The sequence below is a fragment of the Prionailurus bengalensis genome, chromosome D2, assembly GCF_016509475.1.
Source record: "Prionailurus bengalensis isolate Pbe53 chromosome D2, Fcat_Pben_1.1_paternal_pri, whole genome shotgun sequence".
Lineage (NCBI taxonomy): Eukaryota > Metazoa > Chordata > Mammalia > Carnivora > Felidae > Prionailurus > Prionailurus bengalensis.
In genome coordinates this window covers 72,153,710-72,177,361 of record NC_057351.1, presented here as the reverse complement: position 1 = coordinate 72,177,361, position 23,652 = coordinate 72,153,710, and the positions used below count along the sequence as shown (strand labels likewise).

The 23,652-nt window shown below is 39.0% G+C and overlaps 1 protein-coding gene and 1 pseudogene across 1 annotated transcript in view; both read right to left on the bottom strand.

Moving 5' to 3' along the window:
• ATRNL1 (attractin like 1) overlaps positions 1-23,652 on the bottom strand; it is a 782,697-nt gene that overhangs the window by 161,535 nt on the left and 597,510 nt on the right. The gene's annotated exons all lie outside the window — the stretch shown is intronic.
• LOC122493493 overlaps positions 13,517-23,652 on the bottom strand; it is a 33,373-nt pseudogene continuing 23,237 nt past the window's right edge.

Sequence of the window (23,652 nt, the reverse complement as noted above, 5' to 3'; positions counted from 1 at the left end):
CTCATTTGTTCTTTTCAAGGTGAAGTACCCTACCTAATCTTAAGGTTTTATAAGTTGCCATAAGGACTGTAGTCCCTAAAGGATGTGTATTTTCTCAAGGTCAAAAGAGGCAATCATTTAAAGTCAGACAAGAATTAACTAGCCTACCATTACTAGAGGTCTGAGACATTAACTAATGGAAAACATGGGCATTAAAATAAGAGAGAAAGGGCTTTCCATCACCAGAAGTAAGGACCAGACTAAGGTGAGATAGATGTTGGAAAGCCTTTGGTTTGGGTGCAGATAATGAGCAGAAAAGCAAAAAGTTTTCCATCTGGATCAAGAGCTGGAAACAGGGGTTGAACTTGCCTCTGAGGCAGGTATGGTTCAGCAAAAGGCCTTTCACTTGCATAGTTAAAGAAAATAAAAAGTCATTTTCTTAGTTCAGATGCAATAACAAAATGAAGTAAATGGTTTAAACAATAGACATTTATTTCTCATAGCTCTGAAGGCTGGGAAGTCTGAGATCAGGTGCCAGCATGGTTGGGTTCTGGTGAGAATTTTCTCGTCAGCTTGCAGGAGTTGGCTTGCACTGCTTTCTTGCAGTGTCCTCACATGTAAGGGTACAGAGGGGTAGGCCTCTCTGATCTCTGGTTTCTTCTTCTAAGGGCAGTAATCCCACCATAAGGACCTCACCCTCATGACCTCATCTAAACCTAATTGCCTCCCAAAGGTCACACCTACTAATAACATCACATGACGGGTTAGGGTTTCAACAGTGGGGAAACACATTCAGTCCATGACAGTCATAGTAGGAGTCTCTGGTGTATGAGATGAGCAGAGAAGTAACAGAAATAAAGGACAAAGTTGAAGCTTGTCTTTCCTGAACAGAATCAGACTTCTGGGGCTAAAGAAACAGAGGTGGCAACATATATCATTACTTTTCTTCAAGAATGTCTTTCTCCTTCTTCTCTTTGTCTTCCTTTCTCTACTCCCCCCCCTCCCCCCAGTCTCTTTCCTTCTTTTACCAGTGAAATTATGAAGAATATGGCAAAAGAGTCAGACAGGCTTCGATTCTTACTTAGGTCTGCCACTCACCTAGCTGTACAATCTTGGGCCAGCTTTTTCTTTCTTCTCTTAGCATCATATTCTTTAACAACAGAATAAAAACATCAGTACCTACTATCTTACAGGTTACTAGAAGGTTTAGAGATAAAGCATGTAACCTGGCTGATACAGTATCTGATTTTAAAAAATGGTAAGCAAGTAGAACCTTGCTTAATACAATCAGTGGTATCTTCTACAGTCTGAATGTATGTGTCTCCCTCCAAATTGATATGTTGAGAGTCCTAACTCCCAATGTGATGATATTAAGATGTGAGGGGTAGAGTCCTCATCCTGAGGATTAATGACTTTAAAAAGAGACCCCAGAGATCTCTCTTGCTTCTTCTGTCATATGAGAAGATGACTGTCTATGAACCAGGATGTGGGCCCTCACCACACGTGGAATCAGCCTGGGCCTTGATTTTGGACTTCCCAGGTACCAGAATGGTAAGAAATAAATTTCTGTTGTTTATAAGCCATTCAGTCTATGGTATTCTGTTAGAGCTGCCCAAATAAACCAAGACAGTGTTCAAAAAATTGAGTTGTGTATAACTTGAGGTTGTGTTGTTACAAGATCAACTCAATGACCGAGGTGAGCTAGTGCCACAGGTCATCTGGGAGTTCCGTGTCTGCTTGATCAGAATTCCACCTACTCTGGGCTGAAGTTTGGTGCCACCTAGTGGTAATAGCTCTAGCTAAACAATTGATGAGGACAATGGGACTTTCCAGATAGCAGCAGTGACTCCAGGACTCTCCCAGTTAGTTGATACACAATTTATTAGCCTGATGCAGAGAGACTGGACTGGGAGAATACTGGGGACCTACTCCCACCTCCTTGCTTCCTGAGATAGGATCACTAAGTTTTCTCTGTCCAGCATCATCTTAAGACTCCATGTTCCTACTCTTTCCTGGGGATCTTTGAGTAAAGGGATCAGGTAGAGGACAAGAACCACTTACTAATCATCCGGTGTTTGAATTCAAGTTATTCTTATTTGTATTACTGCTAGGTGCATTGTTGCAGGATCACCGCTCTAAAGGTGATAGTAATTGTATTAATATTAAATTAACAAAATGTATTAAACACAAGGTACCTGCAAAGCAAACAGGTATTACGTAAAGATGAATAAGACAGAATCTCTGACCTAAAGAAAGCTTACTATCCAGTAGTCAGATAGATATTTGAATAAAATTGAATCCAGGTAAGTACAGGCATACTTTGGAGATATTGTGGATTTATTTCCAGACCATCATACTGAAGTGAATACTGCAAAAAAAGTGAATATTATAATAAAGTAAATCAAATATATTTTTTTGTTGTTTTCCAGCATATATAAAAGTTATGTTTAGGGGAACCTAGGTGTCTCAGTCAGTTAAGTGTCTGACTTGGTTTCAGCTCAGGTCTTGATCTCACAGTCTGTGGTTTCAAGCCCCTCATCGAGCTCTATGCTGACAGTGCGGAGTCTGCTTGGGGTTCTCTCTCTCTCTTCTCTCTCTGCTCCTACCTGCTCATTCTCTCTCTCTCTCAAAATAAGTAAATTTAAAAAACTTTAAAAAAACATTATGTTTACAGTGTATTAGAGTCTATTAAGTATGCAATAGCAAAATATCTATAAAACAAGGTACATATATTGATTAAAAATACTAATTATTGCCAAAACATGCTAACCATCACGTGAGTCTTCAGAGAGTCATAATCTCATTGCTGGTGGAGAGTCTGGCCTTGATGTTGGATAGTTCATGACTGATCAGGGTGGTTTTATTTGAAGCTTGGGGTGTCTGCGGCAATTTCTTAAGGTAAGACTGCAGTTTGCCACATTGATTGACTCTTTAGGAAGGGTTTCTCTGTATTTTGTGATGCTGGTTGATAGCATTATACTCACAGTAGAATTTGTTTCAAAAGTGGGGTCAATCCTCTCAAACCCTGAAGCTGCTTTATCAACTAAGTGGATGTAATATTCTAAATCCTTTGTTTTCATTTCAATAATTTTCACAGAATCGTCACCAGAAGTAGATTCCATTTCAAGAAACTACTTTCTTTGCTCATCTGTAAGATGCAACTCATCAAGCATTAAAGTTTTATCATGATATTTCAGCAATGCAGTCCCATCTTCAGGCTCTACTTCTAATCCTACCTAGTTCTCTTGCTGTTTCCACCACATCTGCAATTACTTTCTCAACTGAAGTTTTCAACCCCTTAAAGTCATCCATGAGGGTTTCAATCAACTTTTACAAATGTCTATTAATGTTGATATTTTGACCTCTTCTCATGAATCATGAATGTCCTCAGTGGTATCTCGAATGGTGAATCCCTTCCAGAAGGTTTTCAATTCACATTGCCCAGATCATCAAAAGAAGCACTGTCTATGGCAGCTATAGACTTATAAAATTTATTTCTTAACGAGACTTGAAAGTTAAAATTATTCGTTTATCCATGGGCTAATACCACTGGATGTTGTGTTAGTAGGCATGAAAACAACATTAATCTCATTGTACATCTCCATCAGAGCTCTTGGTACATTGCCAATTTACATTGGCAATGAACAGTAATATTTTGAATAAATCTATTTTTTTCTGAGCAGTAGGTTTCAGTAGTAGGCTTAAGATACTCAGTAAACCATCTGGTAAACAGATCCAGGCTTTGTTGTTCCATTTATAGAGCACAGGGAGAGTATATTTAGCCTAATTCTTAAGGATTCTAGGTTTTAAAATGGTAAATGAGCATTAGCTTTAACTTAAAGTCACCAGGTATATGAGCCCCTACCAAGAAAGTCAGCCTGCCTTTTGAAGATTTGAGGCCAGGCATTGACTTCTCCTCTATAGCTATGAGAGTCCCAGATGGTATGTTCTTCCAATATAAGGCTGTTTAATTTACATAGAAAGTCTATCATTTAGCGTAGGCACCTTCATTAATTATCTTAGCTGGATCTTCTGGAGAACTCGCTGCATTTTCGGCATCAGCGCCTGCTGCTTCACTTTGCATTTTTAGGTTACAGAGATAGCTTCCTTCCTTAAGCCTCATGAAGCAACCTCTCCAAGCTTCCAACTTTCCTTCTACATCTTCCTCACCTCTCTGAGCCTTCATAAAATGAAAGAGAGTTAAGGCCTTGCTCTGAATTAGGCTTTGGCTTACCCAAATGTCGGAGCGGATTCGAACTTCTACCCAGACCACTAAAACTTCTATCATATCAGCAATAAGGCTATTTCTCCTTCTCATCATTTATGTGTTCACTGGAGCAGCACTTTTAATTTCCTTCAAGAACTCTTCCTTTGCATTCACAACTTGGCTAACTGTTTGACACAAGAGGCCTAGCTTTGGGCCTGTCTCTGCTTTTGATAGGCTTTCCTCACTAGACTTAATCATTTCTCACTTTTGATTTCAAGTGAGAGACATGCAACTCTTCCTTTCACTTGAACACTTAGAGGACACAGTTGGGTTATTAACTGGTCTAATTTCAATATTGTTGTGTCTCAGGGAATAGGGAAGTCCGAAGGGAGGGACAGAAATGGGAACAGCCAGTTGATGGAGTTGTCAGAACACACACATTTATCAAGGTTGCCATCTTATATGCATGTAGTTCAAGGCACTCGAAACAATTATAATGGTTACATCCAAGATAACTGATCAAAGATGATCATAATACAATAAAAAAGTTTGAAATACCATAAGAGTTACCACAATGTGACACAGAGACACAAATGAGCAAATGCTATTGGAAAAATGGTGCCTATAGTGAAGGGTTGTACGTCAAGTCTACAGGCACCATTTTTCCAATAGCATTTGCTCATTTGTGTCTCTGTGTTAGCAGCATCAGCGAAGAATAATAACGTGAAGCACGGTAAAACAAGGTATGCCTGTAGTTCATTCTAACTGCATAAGTCAGGAAACATTTCAGGTAGAGGGTAGCATTGGATCTGAGGTTTTAATGATAAGTATGTTTTCAGTAGTGGAGGCTGAAAGAATATATTCTAGAATGAGTAAAAGCAGGGAGGTGTCAATGTGCAGGTGATGTTCCATACAGGAAATAACCAGATCCTCTTATGGTATTTTTAGAGATAACATATGGTTCCAACTTCCATATTTTGGTATGATGAGTGAAAACCACATGGTTGGGTTTCTGAGAGGACACAGTCAGCTGTGTAAGGAAGATGGGCAGCAAAGTGGTGTAGGCAGAGAGATTTCCAGCAGGGTGTTAGATGCCTCTTGGGACAGGTCACAGATGGCAGGAATCTCACCTAGGATAGCTAAGTTCGGAAAAGAGATGGAATGGATTCCAGAAACAAGGTCAGTGGTGTGGAGGAAGGGAAAGGATGAGGGGGAAAAGTGAGAGATGACCTGGAAAAGTTGACTTGATAAATGGAAGTATTTGTAGCATTGACTGAAGACAATTTGCATTGGTTCTTCCTCCTGCCAGAAGCAGTCCTGCCCCAGATGTCCACATGGCTGGCTCCCTCATGGCCAGGTCTTTGCTTGAGTGCCACCTTACTGGCACTTCCTAACCTCTTCGTTTTAAGTTGCTACCCATCTTCCTCCCCTACAATGAATACTTCAAACCCCTTTTTTGTTTTACTTACTTACTGTCATAAGACTTATCACTATCTAAGTGATACTACACACACACACACACAGACACATTCACATGCATTTTTACTTGAGTCTTCCACTGTGATATAAGTTTCATGCCGCAGGGAATTTTTTGCCTGTTTTGTTCACTCTAGTGTCCCCAGTGTCAGTCCAGCGACTGGTACAGCACATGGTGGCCAAGTGTGCCTACATCCCACACCCCCTCCTGCCACTAATGTACCTCCTGGAGCCTATAAAGATCTGCATGTGCCTAATGAGTATTCCAAGTGTATGATTAAATAGAAAACACAAAACATCATACATGTCAAAGGAGAGATGACAGAAGAAAGGAAAAGTGTTACATTTTAGTGAGAATGAACAAATGAATGAACAAATTCCCCAGGAATGATACAAACAAATAAAAGCTTGTTCCTGCCAATAGCAAGAACTAAATAAAAGTCAATATTGAAACAGGACTACAAGTCAGAATAAACCATCAGTTTTTGTTATTCCTATGTAATGCTTCATTCCAGACATCATTTATTTCAATTTTCTTTCAATGTGTTGTTTCTTGGATTAGTTGTAAGACTGAGCATATACAGAAGCTAATCCAGTTATCTGCATTGTGAAAATGAAGGAAATAGGTATAATTCTGATCGCTTATGACTTGTGCTACTAAATAAGAATAAAGCTGTGTATCTAACATTGCTGCTGTTAAATGTATGATTTCAAAATAAATCAACAGATATAGTTCAAATTATCGACAAATTGCATATAGAAGTTTCAACCTCTGTGAGAAAAACAAGTTCATTTTGTTGTACTTCTCCAGAAACACCCTTTGGAGGACATGGGAAAAACCACTTAAGATTCACCTTCCTCTCTATAATAATGCTCAGAAGATTTTACTGAGATCATCGATAATGGCTAAAGCCTGGAGTTGTAGAAGTTCTCAGTGTTCAACTTGGATAAGGGTGATTTAACAAGCATTTATTGAGTTCCTACTTCTATGTGTCAGATACTTTGTTAAGAGCAGAGAATTAAAGGATGTAAAAAGTATGGTCCCTTCTCCCACAGACTGTAGTCTAACAGGTGAGAAAGACCTGTCAGGTTAAAATATAATGTGAGCTTTTCCCCTCCTGCTTTCTGAAGAATTCAATCCTAAAGCCAGTAGGTGGGGGCAGAGCAAGGAAGGTGTCCATAGCAGGGGCACAAAGTAAGTCACAGTGTGCTAGAACAGGCTGTCAGAGCCCCAGTGAAGAGAAGGTGTCTGTGAAGGAGGGCAGATGTGGATGGGAACTTGAGCGTGGTGAGGCGGGCATCCAAGTGAACGTGGCCTGGGCCATCCCAAGCAGAATGATGAAGGCATGTCCACAAAAGATGAAGCCTAGCATGTGGTGTCAGTACCCCCAGAAGGGTGCAGAGGGAATGGCCAAGCATGGGGATTCTTGTCCTGAGTGGGGTGAGAAGTGTGTCCATGGTGGGTAGGGAGGGAGGTCATAGACTTGGAGTCCTGGTACACGGGCAGAGTGAAGACTGAATCCATGTGGGGAAGGGACCAGCCCAGCATGGGGTGCTGGAGACTGTTTTGGAGGAGAAAGGATTCTGCACTAAGGAGGAAATGGCCACTAAGATGGGAGACTGGTTATATAAAAGGGATTGTTATTTGTAAAAAGTAAATATATTAAGGATAATGGAAAACAAGTTCATTGTCTGGTTAGACAAAGGGGTTATAACTACGGAAAGAGCATTAAACCCTATGGTACTGAATTAGAATTACAGCCATTAGTATAAACTCATGGTTTTTAATACGGAGGGAAATGAATACACATGTAAATATATATATACATGCACATATTTTTTCTAGTTCTGTCCACCCAGACAAAGAGGTCTGGGAGCAGCAACACCTCAACAACATGGGCATCTCTGATACCAGATCTTGACTTCTACCTGCCATTTTCCACCTCAAGGAATGAGGACTTCGTGGAGAAATGACCAGGACACGGAAAGAATAAGATGAGACCAGAACAGCTTGTGCCAGAAGGCAAGGGAGTACTCCAAGAATACGGAGGCTCATCAGAAGAACACAGAAGCCATCCTAAACAGTCTCATGATGCTCAGATCCCAGGCAATTTGAGCATCAGAATCATCATAGTAATGGGTTATTATTCAGTGAATACAATTGGAAGCTGTGTTACATAAATAAGTAAATAATAAATGGAAAGTCTGATGGAGAATGTGAAATGCATGTAGTTTCAGAGTCCCTTCCATAAAATACTTATTAGTTCTAAAAAGAAAAAGAGTAACTGTATATTGGAGAAGCCCTGGAGATACCACCTTAATAATTAAAGTGAACATCATCAGTAATGGAACAAATTACAATTGTGCACATCTTGATAGGATGCAATGAGAAGAACATGGGATCACTTCTGTAATATTGCTGCTAAAGATTACATTACCTGAATGTAATCATGAATGAGGAAACGTGAGAAAATCCAAATTGAGGGACATTCTATTATCCACTATAAAATAATTCTTCAAAGTGTCAAGCTCATAAGAATTAGGGGAAGACTGAGAAAGACCAGACACAATATATGATCCTAGACTGGATTCTCTTGCTATAATTTTGCCATAAACGATGAAGACATTGGTGAAACCCGAATGGGGTCTGAGGATTAGATGTTGCTAATACAGTGATGTGAATTTCTCCATATTGATGACTGCACTGTGGTTATGCAGGAAAATGCTCTTTTTTTTTTTCCAGGAAACATACACTGAAGTATTGAAAGGATTTCAGGTGGCAATTTACTCTCAGGTGGTGCAAGAAAACAGGTTCTTTTGACATGTAAATTTTATTTATTTTATTTATTGATTGATTTTATTTACTTATTACATGTAAATGAATTATTTATTTATTTTTTGCTTTTTAAAGCATAATGTGCCACAGGGCCTGAGCTTTCTTGCACATCCGGAATAGAGCATACTCTAATCCCAAATTCAAGTGCCCTGCCTTCTTCAGGACTAGCATCGTAAACTATTTGTACATACTTGCCTAGTTGGTCAACATTGGCTCTAAGCCAGTATTATAACAAATGTCATTATGATTTTTTTCTTGTCTTCCATCAATAGGGCTTTTTTTTTTTCTAATTACCTTTACTGAGATACAATTCACATGCCATAAAACCCACTCTTTCAAAGTGCAAGTGCACAGTTCAGTGGTTTTTAGTATATTCAAAGTTGTGCAACCATCATTACTGTCTAATTTTAGGACATTTTTACCGTGTCTCTCCAAATCCCATGCCCATTAGCAGTCATTCCTCATCTCCACCATTACTATTTTATTCTTAAAATTTAGAAGGGTACTTGTGATGAGCACTGGGTGTTGCAATGTAAGTGATAAATCACTAAATTCTACTTGTGAGACCAATATTATGCTATGTTACCTAACTAGAATTTCAATTAAAAACTTGAAATAAAGATACACAAATAAAACTTATTTCACTTTCTACTTGTGCAGCATATAGTGGTACATAGTAGGTAATCAATAAATATTTGATGAATGAATTGCCAGCAATTCAATACATGTGTTAATGATTGGCATCTTTATAGTTATTTCCCATTTGCTATTTTCGATATTTACTTTTTTAAAAAGTGGTCCTCAAGCATCTTATACTAATATAAATTAAGTTTTCGGGGCACCTGGGTGGCTTAGTCGGTTGAGCGTCTGACTTCGGCTCAGGTCATGATCTCACGGTTTCCGGGTTCAAGCCCCACATCAGGCTCTGTGCTGACAGCTCAGAGCCTGGAACCTGCTTCTGATTCTGTGTCTCCTCTCTCTCTGTCCCTCCTCCACTCACACTCTGTCTCCCTCTCTTTCTCTCTCTCTCTCTCTCAAATTAAAAAAAATAACATTTGAAATAAATTAAGTAAGCTTTTAGCTTCTCCAAAGTTGTTTTACAAAATCCACGGTAGTAGTATTATCTTTATTGCGGTCTAGCAGAAACACAGATAATGAGCTACTATGGCATCAATACGCTTTGAAAAGTGTTGAGGTCACTTTAACATAGACACAAATAAATCAGTATCTTGAACTTACAACCTTTGCCAAATTGACAACATACCATCAATTTCTACGATGATGCTATAAAAAAATTCATCAAATGCAGGATAACTTTATTAAACGATACAACTAGAGACACACATATAAAAGAAGGTATTTCCTCTGACAACCTTATGACAAAAAAGTAGTGAAACACAGGATATTCATAACCATACAATTAGTTGTTTTATAAACTATGTTTTATTTTCATTGAAGACTCACCAACACCTTCCCTTCATGAACAATTCAGTGTAGAACCCTTGGAAAAGGTCAAATCATTATGTTGTGGTAATGGTGAAAAAATGTTTCAGCCTCCACTTTAAAGTAGCTCCTTAAAATTTTAGTACTTATATGGATACAATCATTTATAGAATTGCATTCTTACAAAAACTACTTATTTATAAATGGTTGGCAGTAATATGTCTCTCAAAGATCTGGATTAATCTGCTACAGAAAATAGATACTATCCTTAGAAAGAAATTTCTCAAACTGAAAAAAGACACTTCAATTGTATTATTTGAAGTAAAGTTCTGTGTGTGTGTGTGTGTGTTTCAGCCTGTTTAAACTTCAGTTTATTAAGCAGAGGTTATAATAATCTCAACCATCCCTTAAAAATCTGTGTTTTGAATGAAGAAAGAAATGCAAAAATACTCAAGCTAATAAAGAAGAAAACTAAACCAAAACATTACATTTTTTTTCTTATAGAACTTTCAATATTTCTCCTTGACCAAAGAAGCTCCTGGACTTTGTACAGATAATCTATCGCTCCACAACTTTTGTTTCCAGGAATATGCATCCAATGGAGAGAGACGGCAGAACACTGTAAATGCCTCAAGGAAGTAAATTCAGATGTATACTGTTACATTTACCATATGCTGCTCTGGATAGGTAAAATGGCAATATTCTCAACTGAAGATTTAGATGCTACATGTAATTTATGTTGATAGTGTAGTGATTGCTGAATTTAAGAATTCATTTCAGGGGCCAGTGACACAGTGATTGCTGCTATTGTAGAACTCAGATTACAGATGAGTGATCCATCTAATTCTAACAACATTAAAAGAAAGTGAGCACTGTTCTCTAGACTCCACAGTATACAAAAGAAAGGTGGACATTGTTCAGCTGAAAATCTGTGAAGAGAATAATGGCTAACTTAAGCAGATGAAGACCAAGGACGCTTGTAAACAGGCAGAGGTCCCAATGGTGATAAAAGTTTCATTCCCATCACCTCTGATTACACATTTTGATTGTATACGAAATGATTGGGCACATTATCAAAACAAAATGAGATCATCTGTGAAGCAGTATGCCTGCTAGAATCTTTGGGATACATCGAAGTGGAAATTATGGCTTGTACATGTGATAAGCCAAAGCAAAGCAAAATCACTCTGAGGACTGGGCCAGAGAACAAAGAGAACTTGGCTATCAGGATAAGCCTTGGAATGGGTAACAAATATCAAACTCTATAACTGTTTAAGTTTGTTTCAGGCATGAAAGAAATGAAAGAAATTACATGTCATGTGTCCAATATCTGGCATTTGAAATCCAAGGGGTGAGTTACTTTCAGTAAAATTACATTACTTTGGTCAGTTGATTCTGACCTAAGTCAAAAGGGAATATTGTCCTGTTAAGGGAGTTAGGAAAGAATCTGAAAATCTAGCAAGGGTAAAATATCAGAGGCTGAGATGACTGCTAAGCTAGGGAAGAAAATCTGGGAGGGGGTGGAAGGTTGGGGTGAGGTAGATGAAGCGAAGAAAGCTGGTGAAGAAAGAGGCAGGTTGGTTGGGCTAAGAATGGATCTGAGGGTGCTTCAGAATAGGTCTAGAAATCCATTTGTACAAAGAATGCCAGGGATCTTAATCTATTGTTTTAACTATAATAAATAAGTAAATTATGTATTATTAGGACTAATGCATACATAGATATAATAATAAAGAAATGAAATCATTGTTGCACTATATGCTAATTTGGATGTAAATCCAAAAAATAAATAAATAAATAAATAAATAAAAGAAGTTAAAAAAAATGCCCCATCCTGCAGTGAAATAGAAGATGAAAATTGTAAAACCCCTAACTTACTCATAATAAGCACTCAATAAATAGTGGAAATTACTGTGGAAAAAAAAAAAACGTAAGGGAAGGTTATCACAAAAGTCGGGATAGTGGCTACCTCCAGGGAGAACACAGGGAGCTTCTCATCTCTCACCTGGGTGGTGGTTTGTTTATCCAGGTGTCTTCTCTAAACTTACACGTGTTTTATACACTCTCCCGTACGAATGACATCCTTCACAAAGGAAACGAGAAAAAGCACACGCAAGATGATGAGTGTTATAGAGAAAAACAAAGCAGGGAGGGGAGGTGATGAGGAGTGCGTGGGCATAAGGAAGGGGAAAATACAATTTTAGGTAGGCAGACTTGGCAAGGTCTCACTGAAAAGGTGACATTTGTGCAAAGCCTGAAGCCGATGAAGGAGTCCACTATGTGGATCTCTGCGGATGGCAAAGGATCTCCAGGAAGAGGCGACGGGAAGTTAAAAGGGCCTGAGACAGGAACGTGTCACAACATATTTTCCCTAAAATTACCATGGTTGCTAGTAATCAACTGACAGATTCTTAGACTTCATTGATGTCTTTGACTCCTTAGGGTAGCTTCATGTAAATCACACAGAAACGTGTTCCCTTGGGGCATGGCCAGAGTAAGAGAAAATGTGTCCAGCTGAAAACCCCCAACACTCCTTCCTTTAACACTAATGGAGTTTCTACATGAAGCATGAAATATATACAGGTGAGAAAGAGCGTAAAGAAAATAGGTGCCTTTTAATTTTTTCCCTATTTTAAGCTTATTAAAATAAAGTAGGAGAAGATAGGGAAAGAGAATACAGCTAGAAAAGTAAATGAAATATTACCTTAAGCACAGAATTTCTAAATACACATCCAGATTAGGTCTCTCTGACACCGACATATTCAGTTTAAAAAAAAAAGTCAAGTTACAAGTTTTTACAGCTAAATGAGACATAGTATCTCGTTCTCCCGAGTTCCCTCTTTCCACCCTTACCCCAGTTTGAATACTGTACCTCTGGTTGAATATACCTTTAACTGAGCTATTGTTTTGCCACTGTTTAAGACTGTTTTACACCACATTTTAAGCAAGGTCTGCTTATTCTTTATCTGTTGTGTAATTAATGCCTTTAATCCTTCTGTATTATCCTTCAGTCATTGCTAATTTAAAAAAAAATAACCTCTTGGTTATGTATTTATTTTGGATATTCTTTTCCAGATTTTAATCCTCAATTGTGTTGCAGTGTTTAAATTGTTCAACCGTAATAGCGGATTTGCATTTGTTTTGACTTTTACTTCAAGGTAAATTTTCTTCCACCGTCCTAGACATTTTGCCCTGGTTCACAAGGCAGGGAAGCAAAAGGCTGGGACCGGCAAGAGGAATGATGGGAAAATAGAGGATAGGGCAAAGAAATTTAAAAATAGGAAAAAAAAAAAAAGACAAAGGCATTTTTCCAAGTTAAACCATTAATTCCTGGGGCACACTTGTCTTATTTTTGGAAATGCCGACTTTAGGCTCCTTGGCTCTTTCAGGCAGCTATCTGTGCACAACCCCCAGCGCCAGGGCCTTTTAGCAGTAAGTAGTACCAGGTGCTGTGGGAGGAGCTCCTGATGGTGGTATCACCAGCTTCTCCACTATAATTGGTGCTGGGGCACAAATTACCGTGGAATCGGTTGTTTACAATTGGGTAACAAAGAACAAGGAGTGCAATCAGAAGCTCAATGGGGCATAAAACCCACAGGGATTTCAACAACAAAACCTGCTAACTGCAGGAAGCTTTCTGCTCCAGGTGGATTTGCCATAACATTTGACCGAAGTTCTCTGTTAAGTGAAGAGCTGGTCAGGGCCAGTTGAAGAACAACCAAAACCAAAATGATGTCCCTCATAGAACCCTTTATGTTACAACATGTGAAAGCAGATGCTGATAACACATGATCAAAACTCACTATTCCAGATTGCGTTCACAATATATTAGTTCCAGAAATGAAAGATGTTTGAAGGTCACAGCACGCCTGATACATGTAAGTTCAGGCGCACGTTTTTTGTTTGTTTGTTTGTTTGTTTTTTGACAAGTTATTATTGGTAATAGGAAAACTGCCCCAAAGGCAGCCCTTTGCCAGAGGTACAAAGGTTCTGGCAGTCCCTTGGAAAAGGTGGCTTATAGATAGTTCCTGTTTGTTTTACTGTCTCTCATTAAGATACTGCCAGATGCATTAAGTCTCCTATCACTTTCCAGAGACTGGTTTTCTGCCCAGTAGACACTGGTACCATCTTGGTGGGTACAATTTTCATTCTTGTAATTAGTTGTGGGCACTACTAATTGCTTTTCTAATTACCTGCTTGAGAATGCCAATTATCTCCTTGCCCCCACATAAGCATATGCAATTGGCTAATTAGACCTTCAAGTAGGCAACTAGAAATATAATTAGCCATTTGAGAGAATGATTAGTTGTACTCAATTTTGCACCCATGAAGGAAGGAAGCTTTGGTTTAATTTGTAGTTTATAATGTGAAATAAAAACTGAACAGAACTTGAGGCTTTTTAAAGGAATATGAAGGTTTACAGAACAAGGAAATCTGAAATATACTATTCAGATAGGGAAAGATGTGCGTCTTTTTAAAATATTTTTTTGGGGTGCCTGGGTGGCTCAGTCGGTTAAGCGTCCGACTTTGGCTCAGGTCATGATCTCACAGCTCGTGAGTTCAAGCCCCGCGTCAGGCTCTGTGCAGACAGCTCAGAGCCTGGAGTCTGCTTCAGATTCTGTGTCTCCCTCTCTCTCTGGCCCTTCTCAGCTTGCACTCTGTAAATAGATAAACATTAAAAAAATGTAAAAAAAAGAAAAAAAGAAAGACATCACTGAAATGGTCTCCCAATTTAAGGAACAATTCTACATGGAAGTTCAGAGTTCATTTTGACTGCCAGATCAGGTATCACACCTAAGGTCAAAGGAAAGACACGCTACTCAACACACAGTAGCAACTCAAAGGATGTGCTTACTCCATAGATCTACGGAGAAACATGATTACTATATATAAATCTAGTAAGTAATCCTGTTTTTGATGGGGTATGGTGTTTGTCATATCTTCCAAGGGAAAATGTTATATGCCTGTATTCGTTTTCTGAGGTAGCTGTAACAAGCAACCCAAATTTGATGATTTAACACAACAGAAATTTATTCTCTCAGAGTTCTGGAGACCGGAAGTCCGAACTCAGTTTCCCTGAGCTGAAATCAAGGTGTTGGCAAGACTAGGGGCTTTAGGGGAGAATATGCCCCTTCCCTCTTCCAGCTTCTGGCATCCCTTGCCTTGTGTCTGTTTTTCTCCAATTTATGCCTTGGTGGTCACGTTGCCTTTTCCTCTTCTGGTGTCAAATCTCCTTCTCCATTTTCCATTCAGACATGTGATCACATTCAGGGTCCACAAAGATAACCCAGGATACTCTCTCATCCCTAGATCCTGAACCTAATCACTTGTGAAAGGCTCGTTTCCCAAATAAGATTCACAGGTTTCTGGGAGTAGGATGCAAATATTTGAAAGTGGTGGGTAGGGGAATGGTTTTAGCCCACAACAATACCTAAATGAACCAATACCTAAATGTGCCAGAGCACATTTTCATCAAGAACTTCAAGAAACAACACTCTAGTTTATAACTAGTATGAGACAGAATTTCTAAATACAATACCTGGAGTACATGGATTTCTTTGAAGGTAAGACAAGTAAAATCTAACAAGGGTATTAGAGAAAGTGGGGGCTTCCCTAAAACAAAAAGAAGGATATTATTAAATAGGTTTCAAATGATACAATAGACATATATTTTTTTAAGAGCCAAATAAGTGAAGAATAATATTCTTGGAATTAGCCGCATCACGTGAAAATAATTAAAGCTATGAGCATCAGTCTTAGTAGCCTGAATGGGTAAAGCTCACTATATATTGATGCTGTAAATCTCCACTCTCAAGAGCTTAGAAAGTACCATGAATTTATAGTCTTAGATATCATTCTTTTCTTAAAGAATGACCTTCAGTTACAAACAAGGTACAAGACTATTGAATACAAAGACACTTTCAAAATCACTAGCAGCTTACACATTGACTTTGCCATTGATTGATACGTTAAAGTAACAAATCCCAGGCTGGGTAACCATGGCAGACCATGTATTAAATATCAACTCATAGAATCAGTTAAAGAACCCTTGATATTTTCAACTTGAACAAGTAACTAACCATGAACAAAAACAAAGATTATTATTTAACCACAATGAGTAGGAGACATATTAATCCAGTGAATTAAAAAGAATGTTTCACTGTTTCTGACCTCGCCTTAGCAAAATTCCCATCTCCAGATAAACATAGTGTTCAGATTTCTGAAGACATTCCCAACAGTTCATCTGTCAGTTTAAAGGTTTAACATTTAAGAAACACAGTGTGAAAAGAAACAGGGGATTAGAATGCAGACAGTAGGTCAGATGAATAAACTGCCACCATAGCAACTTAGTATTAGCATGGCCAACGAAAAGAGAGGAGAATCGGGATCTATTAAGAGCCTGTAATGAGTTGAATAGTGTCCCTCCAAAGTTCACGTCCACCAAGAACCTCAGGATGTGACCTTATTTGGAAAGAGGGTCTTTGCAGATGCAGTTAGTGAAAATGAGTTCATATTGGATTAGGGTGAGATCCAAAACCAATGAATGGTGTTGTTAAAAGCCATATGAAGACACACAGGGAAGAAAAAAGTTCATGTGATGAAATGGAGAAGATTGTTGGAAGCCACCAGAAGCTAGGAGATAAGCAAGAAAGGATTCTTCTCTCGAGCTTTGAGAGGGAGCCTGGTTCTGCTGGCACTTTTATTTTGGACTTCTGGCCTCCAGAATTATGATAAATAAAGATTACATTTCTTTTGTCTTTAGCCATCCAGTCCATGGTAATTTGTATGGCAGCCCTAGGAAACTGATACAGATTTTGGCACCAGGAAGGGAGGTGCTTCTACATAACACACATCTAAAAATCTGCAAATGACTTTGGTATTGTGTAATGGGCAGAAGCTGGAAAAAATTGGGGGCACTTGATATAAAGAGACCAGATTTCCTTGAAAAGACTGTTAGTAGAAATACAGATACTAAGTGTGATTCTCATGAGAGCTCAGAAAGAAGTGAGGGAGCTTTAGAGGAGGCTTCTATTAGAGCATCACATATATTGCCATTAACAGAATGTTGCTATAAACCTGAACACTGAATGTGAGGTCTCAGATGGAAATAAGGAATATGTTGTTAGAAACTGGAAGAAAGGCAAAGTGTGGAAGGTATGCCTGTTTCCTTCTTGCTGCATATAGTAAAATGGGAGAAGAAAGAGATAAATTAGGGCACAAACTGTGATAAACAAAAAGGAACCAGAACTTAATGATTTGGAAAATTCTCAGCCTATCTGGATAGCAAAAGCTGAGAAAGCATGCTCTGTAGAGAGCACAAATGTTGTAGCTGGACCACATTTTGTTGAAATTCGACGTCTGATTCATGGATCCAGTCAACCAATCTTGGCAGAAGCCAGCAGAGATGGGATTGATGAGGCTATCTCGGAAAGATGTGTGGAGGCCCTCCCATGTGATGGGGTGAACTTCCTGTGTTGCACAGGAAACTAACAAGATCTTTGAGAAACTTTTACTAACAGAAACACTGCCAGCTTAGACTGAAAAGCATGGAGATGGGAAGAAATGAAGAATGACTCTGAGGGCAGAGGCCATAGATGCAGATGCCAGAAAGGGTGACCATGGGTCCCAAAGACAGAGCAGTGAGCCAATGAATATTATTCTCAGGCCTTGAAATCTAGTAGAACTTGGTTTGCTGGATTTCAGATGTTTTTGGACTAATGCTCCATTTATTTCTTCCATTTTCTTCCTTTCAGAATGCGACTACATATCTATGCCTGCCCCCCACCTCCCACTGTATTCTGCAATTAGATAATTTGATTTCTGATTTCACAAATCCACAAGTAGAGAGGAATTTTGCCTTAAGATGGATCATACCCACCTATATCTGATATACATACTGATTTCTGAACCTTTTCAGGTTGATATTTAGATAAGAACTTGGATTTAAAGTTAATGCTGGAATGAGTTAAAACTTTTGGGGATGTTGACATGGGTTGAATGTATATTTCATATAGGATTTTATGAATTTGGGGGGAACCACAGAGTAATTGCACTGGGTTGAACAGTGTCCCCCCAAAACCTCAGAATGTGACTTTAACTTGGAAAGAGGGTCTTTACAGATATACTTAGTTAAGAGGAGATATACTGGGTTAAGATTAAATCCAGTGACTGGTATCATTGTAAGAAGACCATGTGAAGACCAAGGCAGAAACAGAGTGATGTCAAAGAATAACAAACATTCCTGGCAACCACCAGAAGCTAGAAAAAAGGAATTAATTTTTTTCTCTTTCAGAAACCCCAGAAGGAATAAATTCTTATGGCTTCCAGAGCTGTTAGAATACATTTCTGTTGTTTGAAGTCACCTCGTTTGTGGTAATTTGTCATGGTAGTCCTAGGAAACTAACACAGAGCCCATCTTGCAACTGACATATATCTTACTCGTTTGACATTTCTGAGTATAGGACCGTCACCTGTAAGAAGTCTTGTCTGAGTCTACTGCTCCATGCACCTTGGGCATACCTTTATCAGAGGACTCACTGTGCTGTGTTGACATTATCTCTTTATATGATATTTCCTCCACAGTGGTCTATGGGTTTGAGGGAAGGGCTCAAGTCTTTCACTATTTGTATCCCCAACATTTCAAACTACACCTGGCACAAATAAGATGCTTAACAATCCTGAAGCTAATGTGTGGTGCTATGTGTTTACATAGTCTCAGAAGTTCCACAACCATTGCCTAAAGTTCCAAACCATTGACTTTACCGAAAAGGAAACTAAGGTTCAGAGAGGTTAATCTCTTGGTTGAGCTCAGAAAGCAAATAAATGACAAAACTAGCTCTTCAACACAGTTCTGACTCTAAACCACTGTATACTTCTCTGTCATTATCACCTGAGCTGAGGAATTCCTGCTTTCCACCTGTAATTCACTTACAAGACTTAGAGTAACTGCTCTATGAGCTGAAATACATTTGTATCTGAATGTTAAAACCCAAAGATAACCCAAAGGTTGTCTTGATATCTTACATATGTAGGTTCTTTACAATTTATATATATTTTAACATTTATGATTGTATTTAATAATCTGAGCAAATTTAGGAATTATTGTCCTATTTTCAAAATGAGCCTGCTGAGGTGAATGGATGTTAAATCATATGTTCACGGTTATTAAGCTAGTAAGTCTAAGGAACTTGAAACTCTACCTCTGTCTCTAAATCTGAACTCTTTTTATTAGATCACAACTGGACTTCATATCTCTACCAGTCTAATGTAGAACTTTAAGTGCATTTATCTTTCTCTTTATTATATGCCATCCACACACATTTAACGATGTGACTGTGTGTTTGTGTCTGTGTGTCTGTGTGGGTGCATGTGTGCGTATTTAGTATCCTGGTGGCAAGGGGAATCCAGAGACTCTAATTTTCCATCCTATTCATTAAGTATTGACAGGGGCTAACAATGCATTACCATCTCCATGAAGCTGTTACTTTTAGGAGAAATATGAATCCATGCTGAACAATATCAAGCAGATCACCAAACATTTTTGTACCCTCAAATGTAGTATCTTTTTTTTTAAAGGACAGGTCCTGTACACTGATTGATAAAATTACCTCTAACAAATATATTTGATCAATTAACATGCCAGAACTCTCCTGAACTCATCATCATTACCCTGTCCATTTAAAACTATGTGTCACAGGGCACTTGGGTAGCTCAGTTGGTTAACTGTCTGACTTCAGCGCAGGTCATGATTTCACAGTATGTGAGTTCAAGCCCCACGTCGGGCTCTGTGCTGACAGCTCCAAGCCTGTAGCTTGCTGCAGATTCTGTGTCTCTCTCTCTCAGTTCCCCATCACTTCCCCCTGCTTGCACTCCATTTCCCTCTCTCTCTAAAAAATAAATAAACATTAAAACAATAAAACTAACATGTCACAAAAATATTTGCCCCAATAGCAACATCCTGGGAACTCTCTATGTAGTTATAGTCCTATTTTTATGGCTACTCTTATGTTAAAAGTCACCATTTAAGAACACTTCATTGTCAAGGGTATTGTTAACTTGTAGGCTGAAAATATGAAGATCAGAGAGGTAGAATGATATTTCTAAAGTGCCTGTAGAATGGCCACGGAATCAGTAATAAGACTTCCAATTTCAACTTCACAGCCCTTTGCTCTTTTCCAAGCACTGAAGAGTCATTCTATAGGATGGGCACAGTCATTTTATAATTGGCCGTGTGAGTGGAATCAGATGCTGTGAGATGACCTCAACAATTAACAAACAGAAAACTGTGACATATCAACATTTCTTTTCACCATTATTGTTTGAACTGGAAAAATAATCACAATATATTAGGGGTAAGATAATGTTAACTGAACCTAAAGGAGTAGTAATTTCCCCGTTTATTCTTTTGATCCAAAATTTAATATGGGCACTTTGAAAACATCCTTTGATGCACCTACTGAAATTCTCTAAGAAGTATGGTGAAATAAACCATCAAGTCTAGATGTTATGTCCAGGTTCTCTGGCATATATCTTCCTTACACACCACTGTGTATAAATCAGTATGAGGGCACTTAAACTCACACATTTGCAGCCCTTCCATTTTTAGAACCAAAGTGATATTAACTCTTTTTTTAGCCCCTTCTTGGGGTCATGAATCATCATTTGACACACATATCTTAAGTTATCTAAATATATCCATGGATCCATGGAATTGTCAGTTAGGGCAGAAAGGCATCAGAATAAAAAAAAAATGTTGTGGATAAAGAGTCAGCTATCAGCTGACTATAACTACCAACTTAAATTTGAACAGTGGAAAAAGACTTTTTTTTTTTTAAGGGAAGGGGCTGTTACTGAAATGTAACATACAGATAGAAAACATGTAAAAACATACAGATAGAAAACATACAAAAACTCTTAAATGTATACCATGATTAATTTTCATTAAGTCAACAGACTTGTGTGATGATTATACATGTTAATAAGAAAACAAAACAAAACATTAGCAGCATCTCAGAATCTTGCCTTATTCTCTCTTCTAGCCATTTCCTCCTATCCCCACCCCACAAGGGTAACCATTATGCGGATTTGTACTATCACAGATTGGTTTTGCCTGTTACTGAAATTTATATATGGAGATACTTATTTAGTGTCTGGCTTCTTTTAGTCAACATTATGTTTCTGAGATTCATCCATATGGTTGCATCGAGTTGTGACTTGTTCACACTGGTATTCCCTTATGTGAATATACCAAAATTTATTCTAAAATTTTGTGTGTATGAGAGAGTTCTACAAAACACTTAGGAAGTTTCAATTATACACTTAGAAAGTTTCAATTATACAATACAGTGTTACCAACTATAATCACCATGTTTTATATTAGGTCCTCAGAACTTATTCATCTTATAGACAAAAATTAGTATTCTACCACCAACTTCTCCCTATTTCCCTCACCCCAAAGCTTGTGGCAACCACTTTTTTACTCTCTGTTTCTATGAGTTTGCTTTAAATTTAATTTAATTTAAATTTTAGTTTTTTGATTCCACATATAATTGATACCATGGAGTATTTGTCTTTCTCTTTCTGAATTACCATAATGCCCTCAGGGTTCATCCATGTTCTCTCAAATGGCAAGATTTCCTTCTTTCTCGTGGCTGAAAAATACTCCATTTTATACATATCTCACATCTTTATAGATTCGTTCATTGAAGGACATTTAGATTATTTCTGCATCTTGACCATCATAAGGAATGCTGCACTGAACGAGGGCAGGGGGGTAATATGTTGTGCATATATCAAAAGTTAATGCTTTCTTTTCCTTTGGATCCAGAATTGGGATTATTGGATAATATGGTAGTTCTATTTTTAGTTTTTTTGGGAAATCTCCATACTGTTTTCCAAAGTGGATGCCTCAGTTTGCATTTCTACCAACAGTACATGAGGATTTCCTTTTCTCCACATCCTTGACGATACATCTTTTATCTCTTTGATGACAGCCATTCTGTCATTAAACAGGCGTGAGATGATACCTCAGCGTAGTTTTGATTTGCACTCCCTGATGACTAGTGATGTTGAACATCATGTACGTGTTAGGCATTTCTAAGTCTTCTCTGGAAAAATGTTTATTCAGTTCCTCTTTCCAATTTTTAATCAGATAGGTTTTTTGAGGGGGGAGGAAGGGAGGTTATTTTGCTGTGGAGTTGTGTGAGTTCCTTATATATATTAAGTTTTGTATAGATATTAATTATATATAAAACCCTACTTATCAGATATATGATTTACCAACATTTTCTCCCATTCCATAGGTTCTTTGAATTGACTTTTGTTACGGTGTAAGATAGGAGTCCTGCTCCATTCTTTTGCATGTGGCTGTTCAGGTTTCCCAATATCATTTGTTGAAAAGACTATTCTTTAACAATCAATTTATAATTGCATCTGACAGAATACCTAGGAATAAATTTAGTCAAGGAGGAGAATGATATGCACACTGAAAACTAAGATATTGATATTGAAGATGACACAAGTAAGTGGAAAAATATTCCATGTTTACAGATTAGAAGAATTAATATTGTTAAATTGTCCATACTACCCAAAGCAATCTATAGATGGAATGCAATCCTTATCAAAATTCCGATGGTACTTCTCACAGAAATAGGAAAAAAAAGTCCTTAAATTCATATGGAACCACAAAAGACCTTAAACAGTGAAAGCAATCTTGATAAAGAACAAAGCTTGAGGGGAGTTGCGGCAAGATGGCGGCTTAGGAGGACGCTGGGCTCACCGCACGTCCTGCTGATCACTTAGATTCCATCTACACCTGCCTAAATAACCCAGAAAACCGCCAGAGGATTAGCAGAACGGAGTTGCCGGAGCCAAACGCAGACGAGAGGCCCACGGAAGAGGGTAGGAAGGGCGACGAGGCGGTGCTCGCTCCACGGACTGGCGGGAGGGAGCCGGGGCGGAGGGGCGGCTCGCCGGCCAAGCAGAGCCCCCGAGTCGGGCTTGCAAAAGCGGAGGGGCCTGACGGACTGTGTTCCCACAACAAGCGCGACTTAGCGTCTGGGATGTCATAAGTTAACAGCTCTGCTCGGAAAGCAGGAAGGCTGGAGGACAAAGGGAGGGAGAGCTGCTGAGCCCCCTGACAACAGAGCTCAGTTTGGTGGGGAACAAAGGCGCTCGCCAGCGCCATCTCCCCCGCCCATCCCCCAGCCGAAATCCCAAAGGGAACCGGTTCCTGCCAGGGAACTTGCTCGCTCCGCGCAAACACCCAACTCTGCGCTTCTGCGGAGCCAAACCTCCGGCAGCGGATCTGACTCCCTCCCGCTGCCACAGGGCCCCTCCTGAAGTGGATCACCTAAGGAGAAGCGAGCTAAGCCTGCCCCTCCTGCCCCCGAGCACCTTGCCTACCCACCCCAGCTAATACGCCAGATCCCCAGCATCACAAGCCTGGCAGGGTGCAAGTAGCCCAGACGAGCCACACCACCTCACAGTGAATCCCACCCCTAGGAGAGGGGAAGAGAAGGCACACACCAGCCTGACTGTGGCCCCAGCGGTGGGCTGGGGGCAGACATCAGGTCTGACTGCGGCCCCGCCCACCAACTCCAGTTATACACCACAGCACAGGGGAAGTGCCCTGCAGGTCCTCACCACGCCAGGGACTATCCAAAATGACCAAGCGGAAGAATTCCCCTCAGAAGAATCTCCAGGAAATAAC